At 43.2% G+C, this 11,045-nt stretch overlaps 1 non-coding gene across 1 annotated transcript; it reads left to right on the top strand.

The window, feature by feature from the left end:
* Window positions 1-8,117: 8,117 nt before the first annotated feature.
* TRNAV-UAC (transfer RNA valine (anticodon UAC)) lies at window positions 8,118-8,190 on the top strand. The gene has a single exon. It is a non-coding gene; the product is annotated as a tRNA-Val (tRNA).
* The last annotated feature ends 2,855 nt before the right edge of the window (window positions 8,191-11,045 follow it).

The following is an 11,045-nucleotide window of genomic DNA, read 5'->3' on the forward strand; positions in this document are numbered from 1 at the left end:
TGAAAAAATTATGTGGGCTTCGCCATATTTTTGTATGCTAGCCAGGTACAGCAGGCAGGTACGGCTGCCCCCAACCCCCAGTTGCCTATTTGTACCCGGCTGGGAACCAAAAATAAAGGGAAGCCCTTTTTTTATTATTTCATGAATTTCATGAAACAATTAGAAAACAAATGACGTAGGCTTCGCCCCATTTTTGTGTCCAGCCAGGTACAACTAGGCAGCTGGGGATTGGAATCCGCAGCACAGGTTGGCCTGAGCTTTCTGGGCCCCACTGCTGCGAATTGCAGTCTGCAGCCGCCTCAGAAAATGGCATTTTCATAGAAGCGCCATCTTCTGGCTCTGTATCCAACTCTTCCAGCACCTGCCTGCTATACATGGCTAGCATACAAAAATATGGCGAAGCTCACGTCCTTTTTTTGTAGTTTTTTGGCAAAAAAAATAAGAAACGCCTCCCTGGATTTTCCATTGCCAGTGAAGGTAACACCAAGCAGTGGGGGTTAGCAGCCAGTAGCTGCTTGGATTACCCTTACCTAGCAATACAAAAAATGCAGCGGGAGCCCATATATATTTTTTTTAATTATTTATTTAAATAACTAAAAACAAAATGGGCTTCCCTGTATTTTGATTGCTGGACATCACAGTGCTGTAAAAATAAATCTTTAAAAAAATGACGTAGCGCTCCGCGGTATTTTTGATTCTCAGCGCAGATAAAGCAGACAGCTATGGGTTGCCACCCCAGTCTGCCTGCCGTTACCTTGGTTGGCAATCAAAATACAGGGAAGCCCATTAATTTTTTCTATTTAAAAAATAGTTAAAAAAAAAATGACGTTGGGTCCCCCCATTTTTGATAGCCAGCTAGGGTAAAGCAGACGGCTGTAGCCTGAAAACCCCAGCTGGCAGCTTTATTGTGGTTGGGGATCCAATGTGGAGGTCCCCTCAGGCTCTTTTTTATAATTATTTTATAAATATTAATAATTACACAATAAAAGTAGGGTCCCCCCAAATTGGATCACCAGCCAAGGTAAAGCGGACAGCTGTGGTCTGGTATTCTCAGGGTGGGAAGGTCCATAGTTATTGGGCCTTCACAGCCTAAAAATAGCAGGCCGCAGGCACCCCAGACGTGGCGCATCCACTAGATGCGCCAATCCTGGCACTTCACCCCAGCTCATCCCGTGCCCTGGTGCAGTGGCAAACGGGGTAATAAATCGGGTTGATACTAGCTGTAAAGTCACCTGAGATCAAGCCCAGCAGTTTGTGATGTCATGGCGTCTATTAGATACCCAACATCATAAACTATCAGTACTAACAAAAAAAAAAAAAATCGACAAAAGAAATTTATTTGAAAAAACAGTCCGCAAAACATTTCCTCTTTCACCAATTTATTGTAAGAAAAAAAATAAAGGGGTCCCACGACGACTCTGGACCGTCTAGAATAAGGGGGGGAGACACTCAGGGAACGTATCCCCCATTTTCTAGGAGTGCGGACCCTTCATGTGAGGAGTGTGGGTGCAATGAATCTGCACTCACTCTCCCCGGGTCCACAGCAGCAGAGTCCATGTCGTAATGGTTGCTACCAAAGCTGCAATGCCCTGCTCATGAGGTAAGGGCATGCCTAATCAGGAGAACTACTGTAGAGGAAGCTCTGCTCACTGGTATATAGGTGCTCAGAGGTAATAATAGATAAAATTAGTGAGTAACCTCGGCACTCTAAATCTCCCAGACTAAGTCAGTAAGTCACAACGGATAGTAATGCAAAATCACTCTTTATTGGTCCGTATTAAGAAAAAAAAATTTTTCATAAGCATATATGTTTTTGTCCAAAACAAGTTACAAATGACGTTTCGGCCTGAGCCTTCGTCAGATTGGACTTATCTGCATGTAATCATGAAAAATGACAATAATCAGTATCACATAAGAGTGAGAGAACAATAACATAAACTCGAACAATGTAGAGGTACAATTGGGATGCAGCAAAAAAATTGCAACACAGCAAGAAATGAAACACATGATACAAATGTCATAATACAGTACAAGGACAATATAGTAATGACAAATATGGGGTCAGAGTAGGCTTAGACAGCACTGGTACGAAAGAGATGTCAATCATAAAGTAACATGTGCAGTAGGTGTAGAGTTACACTATGCATGGCAGAGCTAATGGGTAGACCGACCATAGAAAATGAACAGAGAAAAAGTGGAGAAAAAGTGGAGAAAAAATGGAGAAAAAATGGAGAAAAAGTGATGAAAAAGTGGAGAAAAAGTCGAGAAAAAGTGAAGAAAAAGTGGAGAAAAAAATGGAGAAAAAGTGGAGAAAAAAATGGATAAAAAGTGGAGAAAAAGTGGAGAAAAAGTGGAGAAGTGGAGAAGTGGAGAAAAAGTGGAGCACCCTTTGGTGCCTTTCATGTGGCACTAAGGGGTGCTTAGCTTTGTATTTAGCCAAAAAAATGAAAAAAAAATGACGTAGGGTTCCCCCTAGTTTTGTAGCCAGCTAGGGTAAAGCAGACGGCTGCAGCCTGCAGGCCACAGCTGGCAACCTCACCTTGGCTGTTAATCCAAAACTGAGGGCACCCCACGCTGTTATTTTAAATTAAATAAATAATTAAAAAAAAAAACACGTAGGGGTCCCCCAAAATTGGATCACCAGCCAAGGTAAAGCAGACAGCTGAGGCCTGATATTCTCAGACTAGGGAGGTCCATGGTTATTGGACTCTCCCCAGCCTAAAAATAGCAGGCCGCAGCCGCCCCAGAAGTGGCGCATCCATTAGATGCGCCAATCCTGGTGCTTCGCCCCAGCTCATCCTTCGCCCTGGTGCGGTGGCAAACGGGGTAATATATGGGGTTAATACCAGATGTGTAATGTCACCTGGCATTAAGCCCTGGGGTTGGTGAGGTCAGGCGTCTATCAGATACCCGACATCACCAACCCAGTCAGTAATAAAAAAAAATAGACGACAAACACATTTTTATTTGAAAAAACACTCCCCAAAACATTCCCTCTTTAACCAATTTATTAGAATGAAAAACAAATCCAGGTCTGGTGTAATCCAAGGGGTTGCCATGACGATCCACACTGTCCCAGTCAATGAAGAGCAGGATGTTCCCCATTGGCTGGGAGAGCAGTGCAGTGACCTGAGCTAACATCAATGGGTCAGCCCAGGTCACTGCAGGGCATGACAAGTGCTGCTGTCAGCGAGGTACATTACCTGCGCTGATCTCCAGCACACTGACAGCCCCTGTCACTGAGTTCAATGACCGCCGCCTTCACAGCCAAGAATCGCGAGAGGCCCGTGACGTCACCGCTAGTCAGTCTCGGGTCGGAAGCGAGAGAAGGTGATGTGACAAGCGGCGGCCATGGAGGACAGTGACAGCGCTGAGGTCGGGATGGCGGGACTTCATCACCGCAGGCAGGGCCGGCTCCAGGTTTTTGTGGGCCCCGGGCGGAAGAGTCCCAGTGGGCCCCATAAACACGCAGACACACACACATACACAGATACATACACGTACATATACATATTTAAAGACAAACTCACAAAAATACATATAAACAGACAAATCTATACAGTCATATACACAGACATACATAGATACACATCATACATGCATACATACAGAGACACACACTGCTATGCTGCATACATACATACATACATACAGACACACACATACTGCTCTGCATGCATACATACATATAGACAGACACACACACTGCTCTGCTACATACATACAAATAGACAGACACATACATACTGCTCTGCTGCATACATACATACAGACACACACACACACTGCTCTGCTGCATACATACATACAGACAGACACGCATACTGCTCTGCATGCATACATACAGACACGCATACTGCTCTGCTGCATACATACATGCATACATACAAACACGCATACTGCTCTGCTGCATACATACATGCATACATACGGACACGCATACTGCTCTGCTGCATACATACATGCATACATACAGACACGCATACTGCTCTGCATGCATACATACATGCATACATACAGACACGCATATTGCTCTGCTGCATATATATATACATACATACAGACACGCATACTACTCTGCTGCATATATACATACATACATAGACACACATACTGCTCTGCTGCATATATAGATACATACATACAGACACGCATACTGCTCTGCTGCATACATACATGCATACATACAGACAGACACGCATATTGCTCTGCTGCATAAATATATACATACATACAGACACGCATACTACTCTGCTGCATATATGCATACATACATAGACACGCATACTGCTCTTCTGCATATATACATACATACATACAGACACGTATACTGCTCTGCTGCATATATACATACATACATACAGACACGTATACTGCTCTGCTGCATATATACATACATACATACAGACACGTATACTGCTCTGCTGCATACATACATGCATACATACAGACACGCATACTGCTCTGCTGCATACATACATGCATACATACAGACAGACACGCATACTGCTCTGCTGCATATATACATACACACAGACACGCATACTGCTCTGCTGCATATATACATACATACACGCATACTGCTCTGCTGCATATATACATACATACAGACACGCATACTGCTCTGCTGCATATATACATATATACATACAGACACGTATACTGCTCTGCTGCATACATACATGCATACATACAGACAGACACGCAGATTGCTCTGCTGCATATATATATATACATACAGACACGCATACTACTCTGCTACATATATACAAACATACAGACACGTATACTGCTCTGCTGCATACATACATGCATACATACAGACAGACACGCATTTTGCTCTGCTGCATATATATATATACATACATACAGACATGCATACTACTCTGCTACATATATACATACAGACATACAGACACGCATACTGCTCTGCTGCATATATACATACATACATACAGACACGTATACTGCTCTGCTGCATATATACATACATACATACACGCATACTGCTCTGCTGCATATATACATACATACATACATACACGCATACTGCTCTGCTGCATATATACATACATACATATAGACACGCATACTGCTCTGCTGCATACATACATACAAACACACACCTTACTCTGTGGTGCCCACACACGCGGCTCCGGGGTTCACACACACGGCTCTGCGGGGCCCACACACGCACGGGGGGACAGGGAGGGGCGGGGAGGGAGTGATGTCCCACATACTGATCAGCTCACTGTGCAGATGGGGCCCACACAGCGCCGGAGGGAAGCGATGTGCTGGGGGTCGCTGGCAGGCACTGTGACTCCTTCATCTTTGCGACCGAGCAGGACGCCGGGCGGTAGCTCCGCCCACAGATGATGCTCAATGCAGGAGAACACAGTGAACGCTGTGGTCTGCGGGCCTTAAAGGGCCGGCAGCCACAGTTTCCAGTGCCAAGGACTGCTGCCCCGGGCCGACCGCAGGTAAGCCGAGCGGGACCGTGTGTGTGTGTGTGTGTGTGTGCAGATTGTGTGTGTGTGTGTACGTGTGTACATGCCGTGGGCAGGAGGGGGCGGAGTGAGCTGAGCGGGGAAGTGTGGGCTTCCTGCACGTAACTAGGGTAAACATCGGGTTACTAACCAAAGCGCTTTGGTTGGATACCCGATGTTTATCTTGGTTACCAGCTTGTAGCAGGCTGCCAGCCATGGCTCCTGCACACTGTAGCTGTAAAAAGCCCTGCTTTTTGCTGCTAGAACCATTCTCGAACGTATCTAGAACTATCGAATTTTAGCAAAAAGCTCGAGTTCTAGTTCGATCTCAAACACCCCCCAAAATCACTCGAGCCTAGAACTGGAGAACCTCGAACCGCAAACCGCGCTTAACTCTACTGGTGAGGTGTTTGTGTCTTGGCAGCCATGAGGTCATTATTGAAGTTGCGGTTCCAAATAGGACGCTAGTTATGCCACTCATGACGTGTCACTCTGCTTTTGTCTCCAGGAGGTGCATTGTGGTCCACCCTGGTTTGGGGCGGACCCAGGTTATAAAACGGGCTGGAGCCAACAAGGAGGTGCGCAGTCTTCTATTATGCTCCGAAAGACCACACCTCCATGTGTTGAACCCATTGCGGCTTTAGGCCAGAGGTAGGCAGGGATAGGGCGTCGATGCAGGCCGCCACCACAGTTGGTAACGCAGAACGGTTAAGACCAGCTCCTGTCCTACAAGTCCTGCTTGTGCAGCCCAGTGGCATTAACAGGCCTGTTGCTGCTGATGCGCCTGCTGTCCACAGGTGTGGCCCCAATGCACACGGTCAGCGTACTGAATGGCCCCTGTGATGTTAACAGGGAGTTCCTGGGCTGGGTGGGCGTGTGGACCCTGTGACGCTAACAGGGCTCCCAGTCTCAAGATCCGAGTTGCGTCTAGCTCGGTTCAGGCAACTATTAGTTTCATAGCCACACAGATCTGTATCCTCCACCTGACCTTCCAGTTGCCAACCTCTCCTTTTCCATCTGGGAGCACGGTGGACATTGACTGCTGATGGGGATATATACCTTTCTCTTTCTTTTCTTATTAATTTTCGTTATATAGCGGTAACATAGTATATACCACCTTATCTAAATCTACCAGTCCCACCTTAACAGATGGTGTTTCTTCATCAAATGTTACTTTTGCTTAACCAACAAACCCATGGTCAAAATTTTTTTCCCCTTTCCAACACACCTGTTCCCCTTTCCACCAGCATTTGTCCTTTTTCAACTCATTTGGTATATGACCAAAAGTGCAACTCTGCAGGGACACCGTACTCAACGCCATCTCAGCACAGCAGCCAGCCCTCGGTCCCTCAGATGTGGACAAGTAAAAGACCATTTCCTCCAGTCCATGACAAAGCGTTGAGATTCACTCTGTGCAGCACTAGCGTTTACTGGAAAAGCAGATCTAAGAATCCGTACCACCTTCTGCAGATACTCCTGTATACGTGCGTCCCTTTCTATGGCAAAAATTATTTCGCCAAATTTTGTCTTGTACCGGGGATCTAACAGTGTGGCAACCCAGTAGTTAGCATTACTTCGAATTCGTACAATCCGAGGGTCATGTTGTAGGTAGTGCAGCAAGAAGGCGCTCATGTGTCTTGTGCATCCAGGAGGACAAAGTCCTTGGTGTGTTGGTGGCAGAGAGGTGAGAATCGTGCCTCCTTCCTCTGCCCTCTCCGCACAACCGAAATGTGAGCAAGCTCTCACTCATCTGCTGAGTCTTCCATGCCCATCGCAAGTTCGTCCTCCATTTCTTCATGGCTCCTGCACCTTCCTCAACAATTTTTGCTGATACTATGCGCCCTTGTTAATCCCTATCCCCCACCATAACTGCTGCCTAGGTGCCGCTTACCGTATGGACCTTGTAGATGTTATTATCCCTTCAGCATATGACTCCTCCTGTACTTCCGCACCTTCCTCTTGGACCAATACCTGACTCCGAATAATGCTTACAGTGTGCTCCATCATGTAGATGACCAGAATTGTCACGCTGAGAATGGCATTGCCAGTGCTAAACATCTTCGTCGACATTTGCAATCTGTGTAGAAGGGTGCATAGGTCCTTGATGTGACACCACTCCAGCAGCGTGATCTGCACCACCTCTGGATCAAGTTAGCCAAGGGTATACGTCATACCGTATTTCAGCAGGGCTCTGCGCTGCTGCCACACACGCTGCAACATGTGCAGATTCCAATTCCTGCGTGTCGGAACATCGCATTTCCGGCGTTTAACTGCCAGACCCTAAGACTTCCAGAGCGATGAAAGTTGTTGAGCTGCTGGGTGCGAAGAATGAAAGTGAGCACATAGCAGCGTGCTCGCTGCACAAGGCCATGTAGGCCGGGATGGTATTTTAAAAATTGCTGGAGAATCAGATTCAACACGTGAGCCATACAAGGCACGTGTGTCACAACCAATCTGTTCTTGGTGTTGAAAAAATACCCAATTAAACTACAATATATGAAGTTCTTGGTTTTGTTGCGGAATGATGGGATGTTTTGGCTTCCATCACCAACAAAGCTACGAATTTGTTTGTTTTTTTTCCCTGGCGGTCAAAACTCGTCTCTAATTGCCTATACTTTGCAGTTTTTCGAAGGTTTCATAGTGTAGTGGAAATCACGTCTGCTTTACACGCAGAAGGTCCTGGGTTCAATCCCCAGTGAAACCCCTGTGTTCTTGGTGTTGAAATAATACCCTATCAACCTGTAATATATGAAGTTCTTGGCTTTGTTGCCGAATGACGGGATATTTTTGCTTCCATCACAAACAGAACTACTAATTTGTTTTTTTTCCCCTGGCGGTGAAAACTCGTCTCTAATTGCCATTACTTTGCAGGATTTCAAAGGTTTCATAGTGTAGAGGTCATCACGTCTGCTTTATACGCAGAAGGTCCTGGGTTCAACCCGAGTGAAACCAATCCATTTTTGGTGTTGAAGTATTTTCCTATCGACTTGTGATATCTGAAATTCTTGGTTTCGTTGCCAAATGACAATACATTTTGGCTTCCATCACCAAGAGAACTACGATTTTGTGTTTCTTTTTTATTGACCATTTTAGCAGAAAACATAATCCTATATTATAAAAATCCTGTTTGTTTCAAAATATATAGTTCCCATAAATACAAAAGCAAAAGACCAAACTATGGAGAAAAAAGTAACACATTATATATAAACTTCAATTTAAGCAAAATCCCTTTGTAGGAATAAAACTGGTAAAATATATAATAAAAATTGTAAATGTTTCATTAACCAAAAATACTTTCCTTCAGCAATAAAAAGGCCCCGTCAGTCACAATTCTGCTCTGCTAGCCAATACACAGTAACTTTTCGTCAGGTTTCATAGTGTAGTGGTCATCACGTCTGCATAACATGCAGAAGGTCCTGGGTTCAATCCCCAGTGAAACCAATCTGTTCTTAGTGTTGAAATAATACGCTATCCAACTACGATATATGAAGTTCTCGGCTTTGTTGCCGAATGACGGGATGTTTTGGCTTCCATCACAAACAGAACTACAAATTATTATTTTTTTTTCACCTGGCGGCCAAAACTCGTCTCTAAATGCCATTACTTTGCAGGATTTCACAGGTTTCATAGTGGAGTGATCATCACGTCTCCTTCACACGCAGAAGCTCCTGGGTTCAATCCCCAGTAAAAACAAGCCGTTTTCGCTGTTGAAGTAATTTGCTATCAACCTGTAATATATGAAATTCTTGGTTTTGTTGCAAACTGATAATATATTTTGGCTTCCATCACCAAGAGAACTACGATTTTGGGTTTCTTTTTTAGTGACCATTTTAGCAGAAAATATAATCCCATATTATAAAAATCCTGTTTGTTTCAAAATATATAGTTCCTTTAAATACAAAAGCAAACGACTAAACCATGTAGAAAAAAGTAAAACATTCAATGTAAACTTCCATTTAAGCAAAATACCTTTGTAGGAATAAAACTGGTAAAATATGTAATAAAAAATGTAAATGTTTCATTAACCAAAAATACTTTCCTTCAGCAATAAAAATTCCCCGTCAGTCACAATTCTGCTCTGCTAGCCAATACACAGTAACTTTCCATCAGGTTTCATAGAGTAGTGGTCATCATGTCTGCTTAACACGCAGAAGGTCCTGCGTTTAATCCCCAGTAAAGCCAATCTGTTCTTGGTGTTGAAATAATACCCAATTAAACTACAATATATGAAGTTCTTGGTTTTGTTGCCGAATGATGGGATGTTTTGGCTTCCATCACCAACAGAGCTACGAATTTGTTTTTTTTTCCCCTGGCGGTCAAAACTCGTCTCTAATTGCCATTACTTTGCAGGATTTCAAAGGTTTCATAGTGAGAAGTTGACACATCTGCTTCGTACGCAGAAGGTCCTGGGTTCAACCCCAGTGAAACCAATCCATTTTTGGTGTTGAAGTATTTTCCTATCGACTTGTAATATATGAAATTCTTGGTTTCGTTGCCAAATGACAATACATTTTGGCTTCCATCACCAAGAGAACTACGATTTTGGGTTTCTTTTTTATTGACCATTTTAGCAGAAAACATAATCCCATATTATAAAAATCCTGTTTGTTTCAAAATATATAGTTCCCATAAATACAAAAGCAAAAGACCAAACTATGGAGAAAAAAGTAACACATTCATTATAAACTTCAATTTAAGCAAAATCCCTTTGTAGGAATAAAACTGGTAAAATATGTAATAAAAATTGTAAATGTTTCATTAACCAAAATACTTTCCTTCAGCAATAAAAACGCCCCGTCAGTCAAAATTCTGCTCTGCTAGCCAATATACAGTAACTTTTTGTCAGGTTTCATAGTGTAGTGGTCATCACGTCTGATTAACACGCAGAAAGTCCTGGGTTCAATCCCCAGTGAAACCAATCTGTTCTAGTGTTGAAGTAATACGCTATTCAAATACAATATATGAAGTTCTCGGATTTGTTGCCGAATGACGGGATGTTTTGGCTTCCATCACAAACAGAACTACAAATTATTTTTTTTTTTTTTCCTCTGGCGGTCAAAACTCGTCTCTAAATGCCATTACTTTGCAAGGTTTCACAGGTTTCATAGTGGAGTGGTCATCACGTCTACTTCACACGCAAAAGGTCCTGGGTTCAATCCCCAGTAAAAACAAGCCGTTTTCGCTCTTAAAGTAATTTGCTATCAACCTGTAATATATGAAATTCTTGGTTTTGTTGCCACCTGATAATATATTTTGGCTTCCATCACCAAGAGAACTACGATTTTGGGTTTCTTTTTTATTGACCATTTTAGCAGAAAACATAATCCCATATTATAAAAATCCTGTTTGTATTAAAATATATAGTTCCTTTAAATACAAAAGCAAACGAATAAACTATGTAGAAAAAAGTAACACATTCAATGTAAACTTCCATTTAAGCAAAATCCTTTTGTAGGAATAAAACTGGTAAAATATATAATAAAAATTGTAAATGTTTCATTAACCAAAAATACTTTCTTTCAGCAATAAAGAGGCCCCGTCAGTCACAATTCTGCTCTG

The sequence above is a fragment of the Anomaloglossus baeobatrachus genome, chromosome 2 (genome assembly GCF_048569485.1).
Source record: "Anomaloglossus baeobatrachus isolate aAnoBae1 chromosome 2, aAnoBae1.hap1, whole genome shotgun sequence".
In the NCBI taxonomy this organism is placed as follows: Eukaryota; Metazoa; Chordata; class Amphibia; order Anura; family Aromobatidae; genus Anomaloglossus; species Anomaloglossus baeobatrachus.